The 14,699-nt window shown below is 48.4% G+C and overlaps 1 protein-coding gene across 4 annotated transcripts in view; it reads right to left on the bottom strand.

The window, feature by feature from the left end:
- Positions 1 to 14,699, bottom strand: part of CAMK1D (calcium/calmodulin dependent protein kinase ID) — a 507,262-nt gene that overhangs the window by 40,921 nt on the left and 451,642 nt on the right. The gene's annotated exons all lie outside the window — the stretch shown is intronic.

Genomic DNA, 14,699 nt, shown 5'->3' with positions numbered 1-14,699 from the left:
CAGCTCATTCTCTAAGGTTTGGGGTGGGTCTCCTGTCAAACAGCCTCTCCCCTGTCAAACAGCAAAAACGTTCCTTAATCTCCACTCCTCGCTTCTAACCCGAAGGTCCTCTAGCCCAGGGGTCTCAGCTTATTCTGTCCCTGTTCTCACACTTGCTATTCCAGGCCTTGCGTGCTTTCCTAAGCAGGACTAGGAACGCATACAAACTATTGCTGAATGTTTCTGGTTACGACGGTAAGAAATACCGGGGCGCCTGGGTGGCTCAGTCGGTTGGGCGGCCGACTTCAGCTCGGGTCACGATCTCGCGGTCCGTGGGTTCGAGCCCTGCGTCGGGCTCTGGGCTGATGGCTCAGAGCCTGGGGCCTGCTTCCGATTCTGTGTCTCCCTCTCTCTCTGCCCCTCCCCCGTTCATGCTCTGTCTCTCTCTGTCTCAAAAATAAATAAACGTTAAAAAAAAAAAAATTGAAAAAAAAAATTAAAAAAAAAAAAGAAATACCAACCACAGACAATCCCCAAATCTGCTTGTAGGTTTCGACCCCAATTCCTCCAAACTTCTGATGAGACTTTATTTTTTTCCTTTTTTCCCCAAGAGCAAAATAAATAGGTCGGTATGTCCTTTATTGGCTACATTCAGCCTCAACATGGTAGCAGAAGGAGACACAGAACTGTAACGCTGGGCAGCTCACAAACTGGAGAAGCGGCCCCTGGATACTTGGGAGCTGGCTGCATCTTCCTTGTCCCCACTTGTCCACACTTCCTTGTCCCCGTGCCTACTAAGAGCAGATTTCTCAGATGCTTCTATTACAGCAACTGACGAAAGGGAGCCGTTTACCACGGTAAGTGTCTCGCTGATTTAGGAGGCATGCTCTCCATGAGCTGATGTTCTGGTATGAGTGGTTACAAGGCAACAGATGGTGGGAGGTGACTGCATCTGCAAGGAGCTTATTTCTAAGCCTCCAGGGCCATCCACGTGGGCTGGTGGAAAGTTCAAAGGAGGCAGAGAAGGCTCACTGGTGACGCCTGACCCAGTGTTATCCCCCCAGCAGAACAGACGGCAGAATATCCTGAGCCCACAGCCAGGCTGGCAGGTAGGAGCCCTGGCTTCCACGTCACAGGGTCCGCAGGGCTCTTTAGGAAGACGGCAAGCCAGCCCGGCCCAGCCACTCCATGACACCAAATGTCAAACAGTGATGCAGGGGCAGCTAGAGCTCAGGGCAGGATTGGGGGCATAAGCTCTTGTGTCACACCAGGTATGACATGGCGACAGACATGCGGAAGGAGCCCTGAGAAGGTGCGAAGGCACCTCCAACAGCTGATTCCACAGTTTATAAGCAAAGATTGAGACGATCCACTGAGCCACAGTGTGTGGAGGGTAAGTGTCACAGCACCTGCAAAGCAGGCTTCACTCCTGGGAAGAGCTGATACTGTCTGTGTTCTTTTGCACACCCCATCCTCAGTTCTCTAGCCTGTGGGTGTGGGAGGGAGGACTCCTTAGAGAACCCCCTCCTCCCTCCTTCTCCTCCTTCTTCCTCCTCCTTCTCCTTCCTCTCTTCCCGCCCCGCCCCCCTTCCCTGACTGTTAGAAAGAAGGAAATTCTGGTCACCATCCATTACTCAGAAAACAAAAGAATGAAGAACGCGATGGCCCTCCAGGAACCTGTACATCCGAAGGCACCTGCACATTCAGCAGATCTACCTTCAGCCCGGCAAACAGACCTACATTTTGGAGAACCGTGCGAGACATGGCACGCACCTGAAAAGCAAGTGGCCGACTTTTAGGCAGCTTGGAACTGGGATGTTGCTTCCGATGTTTAGATTCTTGAAGCCACAGATGACATATCCACCATTTTCAAAACCAGAGATTTTGTTTAAATGGTAAAGTTTATAACATCACACATACAGTTTAAAAAAAAAAGATAAAGAAACGGTGTCTGGATCTTTCTCAGATGCTTCTATTCTTGCAACGGACAAAAGGGAGCCACTGACGGAGAGATGCCAGGATCGGTAGCATGGGTGTTGGGGGGAAAGTTCTCAATGATTAACAAGCAAATATCAAGGTAGCGATCCTGGGGGTGGAAGTCTGTATACCTGTGCCAAACATTTCTTGTTCTTTCTGGTGTTGTGTCTTCCCTAGGTCCTATCAACAACACAATAAACATTTTTTTAACCAATTGTTGGCAGGTAAATCGCTTGCCTTGGGGTGAAGTTCTGAACTGCACTTGAAACACACAGAGAGTGAAAGTCCTTGGATGTGTAATGTAACAATAAACAAGAGAAAGTAGATTGATTTGGAAATGATATTCTCACCAACCTAAAATAATTAAAGAATTATGCAATGGCAAACCACACTAACGTGTGTTGATTCCAACTGCTCTTTTGATTTGATTCGTGAAACCAAATGTTCTCAGGACATTGTTTGAACAAGCCTGCCTACATCCCTATAAATAGCTACTTTTCATCTCGTAGTGATTCTTGGAAAACACCGATTCTCAGGCAATATTCAAAACTCTCCTGACAATTTGAAACGGCCACCCAAATCGTGACGAACCTCTGGGATCTGCTGGGATATTTTCTCTCCTGCTCTCCTCTGGGTCCTACAGTGGGCTCCCCTTGTTTGGCCAACCTGTTGAATTCTCCTCACCTCCTACCCTTTCCCCGATCCTTTCAGCCTGGAGCCTGCAGTCTGTAGTTCTGCAAGAGTCCACTCTCGCTCTGATCTTGGGAGAGGCCAGGTTTCACTTTGAGAACTGGCCACACTCCCTTGTATTATGTTATTAATCTTATACCTTTGGCAAGAATTTGGTTGTATTTCTTTTTTGTTAATGTTTATTTATTTGAGAGAGAGAGAGAGAGAGAGAGAGCAAGCACAAGTGGGGGAGGGGCAGAGAGAGGGGGAGACACAGAATCCGAAGCAGGCTCCAGGCCCCGAGCTGTCAGCACAGAGCCTGACGTGGGGCTTGAACTCACGAACCGTGAGATCATGACCTGACCCAAAGTTGGATGCTTAACCGACTGAGCCACCCAGGCGCCCCTCGGCTGTAATTCTAAAATGTCACAGCCTCCAAGGTACAAACTCTCAGACAACAAATGCACACAGTCTCCATGGGGCCTCGGAGAGAGAGTGGGAAGGGTTCTCAGTCACACCCACCACAAATCCATCTTTCCCCCAACACCAGTCAGATGCCGAAGAACTTCCTAATGAAGGAGAAACAATTTTCTCTCCTGACTGTACCCAGCACAACTCACGTGCAGTGGGAGGGTGACAATGACTCTCGCCACCCCCACACCTTCTCACAGAGGGAGGCTTCGCACGGAAATAACTTAATTGGTGCTACTGACACTTGACAAAGAGAGCCGTCATTAACGGGCACTGCGGCTCGTTCGAGATGCCATCAGCGCCCAGGCAGAGCAGGAAAGGGCTCAGTCTCCTGGTACAGCGGAGACAGAAGGACAAGACTCCAGGCCGGAAGACACAGACGTTCCTCTAGTGCATCTCAACGCACAGTCCTGGGGGCCGTGAGCGGCAACAGACCGACCCGGAGGCGCCGAAAAGGACACACACAAGATAGGTAGCAGCCGAGGGGGAACAGCTCTACCTGGGTGACACGTGTTGGTTTCCCAGGTTTCATCACCAAACTCCCGTGACACGCCAGCCTCCTGGACCTCCTCCCCTCCCCTCTGTATCTCCTCCCTACCGTGTGAATCACACTGCCGACCACCACACTTGGTACCGCTGGACAGCGGGGACGTATCTCTGGTCTGGATCTTCAGGGCTTAGCACATTCTGTTTGGTTAACCAATGGTTACTCCCGACACGAAGTGAGGGGAGGAAACGGGCAGAATTAGCCCTATGCCTCTGTCTGTGGCTGACTGTGTAGTTCATGCCACTCTCCGTTTAAAACCTTTTCTCAAAGGGATTTCGGAATCACTACTTCTAGGGCTAATGGGCAGGAAAGACCTTCAGGGAAGTGATCTCTCAGAACCTCCTTCTCGGTCAGACCTTGGGGGTTAACGATTCCGTTTTCTTAGCTCTCCCTGGTAGAAAGAGCATTCCATTGGCCGGGTCGGTTTACTCCAGCAAATAGAAGTCAATCACGTGAACCACGCGGTCTCAGCAGGGCAGCCCGAGCTGCTGGAGATCTGTGTGGACAGACGGGGCCCTCCTTCTGAGCCCCACGCTCGTCTCATGCTGTTCAGCGAAACGGTTGGTTCAAAATTTGAAATAATTGAATTTACTGCTGTGAGACTCACGACCAACCCACTGTGGAAAATTCCACTTGGTGGGAAGCGTCCTCCAGGCCAAGCTGTTTTATATTGGTTGAAAGCAAGGGTTCCTGGTAAAGGAATTCAGAGATTCCAAGAGGAAAAAAAAAAAATTCAGAAACCTTTCATCTTGTTTTTGAAACAATTAAATTGCCCATTTTCCTTCCTGAAAGAGAGAGGAGCAAAAGGCTTAACCAAGTCTAACTGGAAGCAGGAAGAGGGGCTCTGTTGAAGCAGGGGTGGCACTCAACCCCCAGGCTCAAAGAAAACAGAAAAAGAATTTTCCCTTTCCCTGTGCTCTCAAGGGAGTGCTGAAGAGCAGTTTCTACAGAGGGAGGGGAGGAGATTGAGAATATCTCCCCCTGTTACCAGGTTCATGGTCAAGACCATCTGTTCTCCTCTATGGAAGTCTAAGTACCGCTGTACTCAGTACCTCAAAGTTGACCACCTCCAGTGGGTGAAGCAGAGGACACGCAGGAGGGGTGGCCTGGGGTGGGAGCAGCCCTCCATGCCAGAAAGTGGAAGCCCGGGACCCAGAACCATGGGACCCAGGCAGTGTTTCTTGCGTTCCTCAGTTATTTAACAGCTTGGGTTCCATATCAGGCACTGGCTTTGTGGTGTGAGGGAAGCAGACGTGGGCCCTATGCCATGGAGCACCTGTTCTCCTGGGTGCCGCGTGTGGACACAGCTGCAGAAGGAACGCCAGCCACAGCTGCCTTCTTAAGGAGACGATCAGACTAAGCCAGACAAGAGTGTGGCAAGATGGCACAGGTGTTGATCTTTAACCCTGAATACAGCCCTGAAAATACTGAACCTACTCTAAATAAAACTCCAAGTATCCAGGAAAGGATATATTACCTCCAACAGTCAAACAGTGGAGAAGGTGCAAATAAAAAGACTAGAGAACAGGAAAGACACGGGGTGGGGAAGAAAGGCTGTGGCTAGTAAGCTTTGAGCATATGCCCTTGTGTTGTGCTCTGAGAAGAAATTAACAGGTTTAAAGACGAAAGAGTGGGAAAGGTAGGAAGGACTGTTTTGTCATTAAATGGGAGGTAAAGATGTGAAATGGTTTCCTTTAAATGTGAAATGGATTTAGGTGGTTGTAACTTGAAACAACTTTAGTTGTCTGGAGTTAATTTTTTTTAAGTGTATTTATTTATTTTGAGAGAGCTGGAGAGAGTGCATGTGCTTAGGGGAGGGGCAGAGAGAGAGGATCTCAAGCAGGCTCCTTGTTGTCAGTACAGAGCCCTATGCAGGGCTCAATCGCACGAACCATGAGATCATGATGATCACGACCTGAGCCGGCAGCAAGAGTCGGATACTCAACTGACTGAGCCACCCAGGTGCCTCTGGATTTAAGAAGTTTTATTTATTTTTTAGGGTTTTTTTCTTTTAATGCTATTTTATTTTATTTTTGAGAGAGAGAATCTGAAGCAGGCTCCAGGCTCTGAGTTGTCAGCACAGAGCCCAATGCAGGGCTTGAACTCATGAACCATGAGAGTGTGACCTGAGCCAAAGTCGGACACTTAACCAATCCACCCAGGTGCCCCGGATTTAAGAAGTTTTAAATAGCCATGCACACTGGCTTTGCAGTGAAAGAAATCTAGGATCTCCCACTTACTACACCTGTGGATTTGGGCCAGTCATTTAATCTTGTTAAGCCTCCATTTTGTTCATCTGTAAAATGGGAACATTAACAGAGCCCAACCTTCAGGACTGTAATGAGGCTTAATGGAAACAATAAACATATAATAAGGTATAGTCAGAGCTAGTAGTAGTTATTATGTAAGGATGAAGAGTTGAGAGAACCATAGGATAAAAACAGAATGGAGATTTTATTATTTGTTAGAGTGAAGGATGGACAGTTCCTTGACATCACTTGGTACTTTCCCTTCATTCTTGCTTTACATAATGGAAATGATTTGTAAATGGAGATTTCCACCCTTTTGATCAGAGCCTTCAGAAATCAGAATTGAACTGGGCCCACAAGTGATGGGAGGGCATATCTGAGTACTTGAATCTTGGAGTCGGAAGGAGACTTACAACCCCCATACCAACCTCCTGCGCACTTGGGTCCCTTTGTTCACCGAGTTGTCGATCCTTTTATTCGCTTATTCACTGACACACTCATACATCCCCTCTAGGTCCAGGCACCATTCTAGACACCACAACCCAGGAACTGCCTGTTGATCATTACTGACGGTGCCCGGGCATGGGAACAGTCCACCATAATATCAAAGATTCCCACGATGGCTGAGGAACACTGGCTGGCCATGGTACCTTCATGGTTCTGCATTCACTGAGAGAAGAGAGTGACTGTACTCCTACATTCTCTCTCCCTGGCCCTCTGCCTTCCCCCACAGCATCCCACCCTCTCCTACCTCCAGGCCAGGTGTATCAAGATTACCTTCCCCATCACCCTAAGCTCTTTCCAATCTTTTAACCAGCAGCAAGGGGGCACTTCCCAGATCCAACCAATTCTTCTTTCCATTGGCCCCAATTATAATTCTTTTTTAAAGGGGAGTTAGAAAAATGTGTTCCAGAAGACTACTTATAAAAATGGGCATATCCTAATTTTTTCCCTAATTCTTTGCAGTGTATGAAACTCCTGCCTTCCCCCTACCTGCAGAGACAGAGCCAATGGGACACTAAGATTAGCAGCACTCTACCTTTCCTCGAATGTGCTTCTGTCTTTGGAAATGTGTTGGAAATGTCCAACCTGCCTGTGACATCAGCAAGAAGAGGCTGGCAGACAGGCTGCTTGCCATCCTGTGACCTAGTCCAAGGCTCCTTTGTGCCTCTTGCTGGCTGACCTCACCTCTCTGTGGAGGTCAAGGAGAAAGGCCCTCGACTTGAACTTCGTGTGTGTCACGACGAAAAGGCCCTAAGAGATGGGAGTCAGTCGTGGTCAGAAGTAGTAGAGACTTCTTTTACTATCACGGCTTTCCCCCAAGTGGCTCATGGAAGGAGATGGGATGGCCTGGATTCAAGTTCGGCTGTGCTAGCCAGGTTAGGCAATGTGATAGGGTCTTTACAGGGAGGAGCTTAACAGAGAAGTAGTGAGAGGAGTGATCTTCTAGTAGAGGGCTTTTAAAATCATTAGATTGCACACACAGAGTGGTGCCACATCTCTGCCATCTAAGATCCAGCAGTGAGTTGGAGGACAGAATTACAGGCTGAGCCCTGAGCCAATGTATCTCGGAGAATTTGTTATCTTTCTTTTTTCTTTTAAAGTTTATTTAGTTATTTTGAGAGAGAGAGAGAGAGAGAGAGAGAGAGAGAGAGAGAGAGAGAGGAGGGGCAGAGAGAGGGAGAGAGAGAATCCCAAGCAGGCTCCACGCTGCCAGTGTAGAGCCCAACTTGGGGCTTGAACTCACTAACCATGAGCTCATGACCCAAGCCGAAATCAAGAGTCAAACGCTCAACCAACTGAGCCACTCAGGCGCTCCAGATGTGTTCTCTTTCTATGCCTCAGTCTCTTGTCCTGAAGGTCACCTGCTATTTTGTCCTGAAGTTACGCCTTTGTGGAAAAGAATCTGAGCTCAAGTGAAGAGCTGCATGGGACTCTGCATTTTAGAGAGTGGGGAGGTGGGTGGGGTGGGGAGAAGGAATCCGTGCAGCACCAATTCATGTGGTGGATTAGTACAGAAGGCCTTAAATTGAGCTGTAATCCAGTTGCAACGAGTTGGAGAAGTTGCATGTTGGACAAGTGGTGAGAAGGCTTTCTTTTAATTTTTTTCTTAATGTTTATTTATCTTGGGGAGAGAGACAGAGGATGAGCAGGGGAGGGGTAGAGAGAGAGGGAGATGGAATCCGAAGCAGGCTCCAGGCTCTGAACTGTCAGCACAGAGCCCGACGCAGGGCTCAAACTCACGAACCGCAAGATCATGACCTGAGCCGAAGTCGGAAGCTTAACCGACTGAGTCACCCACGCACCCCAAGAAGGCTTTCTTTGAAACACTGGGAGAGAAAAACGACATTTCTGCCCAGCGGCTGCCTGTTCGGAGATGATAAATAAAATTCTACACATCAAGGAAAAGAAAATTCGGGCATCCATTTCTGGGTGGAGTTTGGCTTCAGGAAGAACTGATTACAACAGGCAGTATGAGCAACCATGCTTAGTCACAACTCTTTCTGTAAGCAGACTCTGCAGCAGGTGGGGTTAGACAAGAAAACACCAGTTAATGAGGGGCTTTACTACAAGCCTCTCCATAAACCGTGTGGCTTCACCAAGGTTTGGAGAACTGTAGCCTGGATTGCCGGCAATTAAAAATTCAGCTGAAACACAGACTCGTTCTTTGCCTGTGGTTTGCCTTCAACCCAAAGTCACGGAAGTTAAGAGGAGTAGGGCTCTCTTTGGCTAGCTCTGTCCTCGGCCGGACAAGTTCCCTTGGGAAGCTTTCTCATCCTTCCCTCAGAGTTGTAATTTACTAAAAATGCATCGCAAAACAGTGGCTTGCTCTGATTTTCCTAGTAGCCTCTTGAATTTTACCACAGGCATGAAAAGTCCCCACGAAAGTGCCGTCCTGGTTATAATTACCGTTCCGATCTGAGCTGGAGTACTATTCAAATGCTACCAAAGCCAGAATGTGGCCAGTGGGTGGAGGGGTGAGGCTAAGGAATGGGAAGGGAGTGGAAAATGGGAGGGCAGCTGGTGTTCTAAAATGTGGGAGAGACTTGGAATTCAGTGGGAGGGAGGAAAGGAACTGTTCGGAGTTAAGGCAATTCAGGGCAACGTGGCAAGAAATAACCCTGTGATGTCGCCCTCAAAGGTTGTCCTGAGATCTAGCCTCTGCCGACACGGGTTTGTGACCACAGTGGGATGGCTACTTCGCTCCTCCTGAAGGCTGACAAGCTTCACTTCAAGATTAAGAGGACCTTTACAGGCATTCCGGTGTTTTGGGTTTTAGTCATTAAAAGAAAAAAAAAAAAAGAGTAAGTTCCAAAATGCTGCAAGGTTTCTTTCCCTCCTCGACACCACAGTGAAGTTTAGAAACCATGATACTCCATCACAGTATCCAGTATTTAGAGAGGAGCCGTTCAGAAATTGCAGAAGGGTGGAGACCCCTGGGTGGCTCAATCGGTTGAGCATCTGACTCTTGGTCTGAGTCCTTGTTTGGGCAAGCCCCCTCTCCAAGCCAAACGAGTCTGCATATTTCTTCCACACTCGATAAGAAGCAGCTGGGGACTCTGAGCCTTTGTTCTCCTGCTTGCCCACATCCATTACTCTCCTTGTCTTGGCCTGGAATTCTACTCTTCCTTCAAATCACGCCTCCTCCAAGAGTTTTTCCCTGGTCGTTCCAGGCCTTGCTGATTCCTCTCTCACCTGTATTTGTAATGTTGCTTCTGAAATATGTCGGTTACTTCATACTGCACACATGCTACCAAATATGGGTCTGTATCACCACTGGTCATACACCATTGGAGGGGCCCTCGGTGTTGGAGCGGCTCTAAGAGATGCCTGCAGTGGGACCCCCATACACAGGGATGGAGCGAGGCCCACATTCTCCTGCCATCAGTGATGTGATGTTCTGCAAGGGCCCTTGTTCTTTTAAAGGACATGTAACATCAGGGCAGCTGTTCAGGGTAAAGGATGAATTCAAGGGTGATCAGATCCCTTTGCCTTTTCAGGCACCGTGTGTGTGCTGGGATACGTGGGATAAACAGCTCTTTTTTCACTATTTATTCATAGCTAGAGAGCTCATTTAAATTGAAGTAATCTTGGGGCGCCTGGGTGGCTCAGTCGGTTAAGCATCCGACGTAGGTCATGATCTCACAGTTAGTGGAATCAAGCCACGTTGGACTCTGTGCTGACAGCCCAAGGCCTGCTTGGGATTCTCTGTCTCCCTTTCTCTGACCCTCCCCACTTGCATATACTCTCTCTCTCTCTCAAAATAAATAAATAAACAAACAAACAAACAAACAAACTTAAAAAAAAAAGTCATTTTGACATTGCCAAAGTTCACTATTTAGCTGAACAGTCATTTAGGCAACAGCCATAAGAACAACAAAAACAAAACAACAGTGCCCGTAAATTGAAATCAATACTTCTACCGAGAAGGAGTCTGAAGTTTGAACCATGGCTAAAAGCAGACAGCAACACTCTGCACCTGGCTCGGGCTCCTGGACAGCAAGGCCCCCAGAATCAGAGGAGTGCTGACTGGGACTGGGCTCTGCCCTGTTTAGATCGAGACTGGCCAGTAGGGATGAGGCGGCGGTTTCTTTGTCCAAGATCCCAACAGCGTCCTGATCTTGCAGAGATAAGCCAGTGTTGGGGGGGGGGGGGGGGGGGGTGGTGGTGTCCAGCCCCAGGGTTGACAGCACGCTGGGGTCCTCTTACAAAAAGCCACTTCACAGCATTACTCTGGCTGTCAGGCTCCCACCGGCTTAATTAATTAATGGTTCAATTAATCCATAATTCAAGGCCCCCAAAGCCAACGATCAACACCCAGTCACCATATTACCTGACTTAATAGCAACTGACACAAGGTACTTTCTCCAACTCAAAGTGCTTCCCAGGATACCACACCACTCTGGTTCCCTTCCTGTTTCACATGCTGCCTCTTCAGAGTCCCCGGGGCTCCAGGACTCAGCCCTGGGACCCTTCTTCTCCTCCTCCATCTTTCCCTGCCTCCCCCTTAGCCACTTCATCCAGGTTCACAGCTTCAAAATACATCAGCCTCTTGGGGCGCCTGGCTGGCTCAATCAGTTGAGTGTCCGACTCCTGATTTTAGCTCAGATCATGATCTCATGGTTTGTGAGGTTGAGCCCCATGTCAGGCTCTGTGCTGACAATGTGTAGCCTGCTTGGATTCTCTCTCTCCCTCTCTCTCTGCCCTTCCCCTGCTCTCTCTTTCTCTCTCTCTCTCTCTCTCTCTCTCTCCCTAAAAATAAATAAATAAACATTTAAAAAAAATACATCAGCCTCCAAATACGATCCATCCTCATTATTCACGGATTCTGCACTTTTAATTCGCCTACTCACTAAAATTTATTTGTAGCCCCCAAATCAATACTTGCCGTGCTTTTGTGGTCACATGTGGACATGAGCAGAGAGGCTCAAACTGAGTTTCCAAAGCTCACGTTCCCTGCTTAGAGGTCAGACAAGGTGACACTCTGCCCTCCTGTTTCGCCTCTCACACTACAAACAAGTATCATTTTCATGGTCTAGCTGCTGTCATGTTTTTTACATTTTTGCGCATTTTGTAGATTCATGGTTTAAAACAGCCCCCAAGTGCAGCGATGAAGTGCCGTCTAGTGTTCCTGGCACAAGAAAGTGGAAATGTGCCTACAGAGAAAATATGTGGCTAGACCAGCTTCACTTAGGTGTAAGTTATGGTGCTGTTAGCCATGAGTTCATCGTTCACGAATCAAGAATATATATTAGGGGCGCCTGGGTGGCTCAGTCACTTAAGCATCTGACTCCAGCTCAGGTCACGATTTCGCAGTTCGTGAGTTTAAGCCCTGCATCGGGCTCTGTACTGATGGCTCGGAGCCTGGAGCCCGCTTCGGATGCTATGTCTCCCTCTCTCTCTGCCCCTCCCCTGCTCATGCTCGGTCTCTCTCTCAGAAACAAAAATAAACATTAAAAAAATAATATATATTAAATAAGATGTCGTTAAATAGAAATACGTATAAAACAAGGTCATGTATCCATCAGTAGATGACAATGCTGTGACCAGAGACTCACAAGGACCCTAAACCTCTATTTCCCGGGTAACAGTAGGTCAGTATTTACTAGTTCAGTGCTGGTGGTGACGTTACAGAGCATAACTACTACGTGTGATGAGAATCAACTATATCTTGTTGCAGAGAGGACCTCTTGAGAGAACTCCAGACTTACAGTCCAACCGCCTTCTGGACCTTGCAAACTTTAACAAATCAAAATCCGAACCCCTGGTGATACTTCTGTAGCCTGCTCTTTCCACAGACTTTGACATCTAAAGTAAAGGTAACAGCCTCCTTTCAGAGGCTCAGGCCAAAAAATACCTTAGAACTATCATTGGCTTCTCTCTCTCAAGCCCTACTTTTAATTTTTCAGAAAATCTTCATGAAATTACCTTCAAATTTTTTTCTGGAATCTGATACTTTCTTACCACTTCCACTCTGCCAACCTAGCCCAGCTCCCACCATTTCTCACTTGAATAATTCCAGAGCCTTCTAACTGGCCTCCCTTCTTCCACCCTGGCCTTGCACCCTGGCATCTCTCCTAATCCCCACCTGTCTCCTAGAGGGATCCTGGTACAGGTCAGATCATGCCATGCCTTGTCTCAGAACCCTCCAATGGCTCCCCACCACCCTGAGTAAAAGTCAGGGTCTTGACAATGACTTCTAAGTCCTGGTCTGCACATGCTCTGCCTATTAGTTCTCTGACTTCATCTTCTACTGCTCTTCTCTTTGTTCACCCCACTCCTGTTGTTCTCCCACATACCCCTGCCTCAGGCCCTTTGCACCATTCTTGGAACGCTTTTCCTCCAAATAACAACATGGCCAGCTCCTTCACTTCTATCAAACCTTGACCCCACTGTCACCCTCTCAGTGAGGGCTGCCTTGATTACTACATTTAAAATTGCCACCCCCTACACACACACACACACACACACACACACACACACACACACAACTATTCTCTTTCCTGCTTTATTTTTCTTCATAGCACTTGTCAACCTAAGATATTAACAGACTTAGCTGTTTGCATACAGTCTGTCTCCTTCTCGCTCAAATATAAGTACCTTGATTGAGGGCAGGGACTTTTATCTGTTTTTCTTTTCTTGTTTTTTTAATGTTTTATTTATTTTTGAGGGAAAAAGAGCATGAGCAGGGGAGTGGCAGAGAGAGGGAGACAGAGGATCCGAAGTGGGCTCTGTGCCCAATGTGGGGCTCGAACTCATGGACCACGAGATCACGACCGTCATGACCTGAAGTCAGATGCTCAACTGACCAGGCCACCCAGGTGCCCCCTGTTTTTCTTTTCCTTTCTACTGATGCATCCCCAGTCTCTAAGAACAGCAGGTAGGCACTAAATACATAATCCTGGAATGATGAATAACGTAGCACTTACCAGACATTATTCAATTTACTGGTTTTCCCTCTTTTTCTCACAACACTGTGAGCATTTTAAAGTCTGAAACTCTGGCCCTACACATTCATATTCTTAACACCAAACCACTGAGCACAGCACATAAACTTAATAAATGCATGCTGAATGAATGGGAAAAGAGGAGACAGAGAGAAATGCTAATTTCTGCGAACCTTGGGTTTTTACCAGTTTAACAAGCATTTGTGCAAAGATGAGTAAGATAGTCCCTGCCCGAGAAAAACGTGTGGTGCGGTGGGAAAGGGACACCGGTGCATATGGACCCCGATGCAATGATGTAAAAAGGGTCAGGAAAAGAACTAGGATGACAAAAGAGAGAATGGGTGTTGGGAAAGCAACCAAAAGGGGGCAACATGTTAAGTTGGGCTTTGATGGCTGAATATCAGGAGTTGGCCATGCAGACTGAGGGGGCAGGGGAGGAAACAGCCCGATCTCTGTTGCTCACTGCCCGAGGTACGTCTACAGGTTATAAGCTCCCCCAGTGTCGCCCCTTCCTTGCTCTAAGAGGCCTTCCTAGGCAGCTCAGTGCTCAACACACATGAATGAGCAGAACCACTACATTCGCACCCCTCCCCACTCAGAGTAAACTCCGTATCTGACAACAGCGTTACCTGATGGCCCCACTGGCCACCATTTAGGGTAGAAAGAGCAAGGGCCACATATAAACATGCTTCCCAGTTCCCGGACTCGTCAGTGTCTGACATCTAAGCAGAACCAGACCACTCGAATGACAGCCACTTAGAAACCCAGAGAAAGTGCCATTCCTGGGTTCTGCCAAGACGCAAAGAAGCAAAAATCCATTTAGAAAGTGCTGGAGCTTTCCAACATCAGAGGCAAATATGAGAACAGTGCGATGTGTATGTAAATACGGACACTTCTGCCGGAACATTTGAACTGCAGCCCGAGAGTCGGCCTCCTGCCGGGGGGGAAGCGGGGCGGCCACAGAGCCCTCAGCTTCTCGGCCGCGGTGGCCAGGGCAGCGGACCACACAGAAGGTGGCAAAGCCATCCCGGCAAGGAGCGTGGACAGCGCGCCCTCACAGGCCTTTTCATTTTCTGGGGTCTGGGAATTGCCACTGTTGGAACGGGCCTTCTCCCTCCCCATCTTTGAGGACAAACGAGAAGAAGCGTATCTTCACTTTTATCTGCCGCCCTCCTGGCGGCCGGGACTGACCCGGAGAGAGTCCACATACCTGCCGCACACGCTCCTGCTCCCGTCACACCCCCACGCCCCTGGGGCACACACGTGCGCTCTCGCGTGCATCTCCCACCACGGCCGTGATTCCCAGTCCCCCCGATGGGGTCCACTCCGCTGGCCCAGACCTGAGAGCACTCAGGGTAC

Source organism: Panthera uncia, chromosome B4, assembly GCF_023721935.1.
Source record: "Panthera uncia isolate 11264 chromosome B4, Puncia_PCG_1.0, whole genome shotgun sequence".
In the NCBI taxonomy this organism is placed as follows: Eukaryota; Metazoa; Chordata; class Mammalia; order Carnivora; family Felidae; genus Panthera; species Panthera uncia.
The sequence above is the reverse complement of the archived record's forward strand: the minus strand, read 5'-3'. Positions and strand labels throughout refer to the sequence as shown.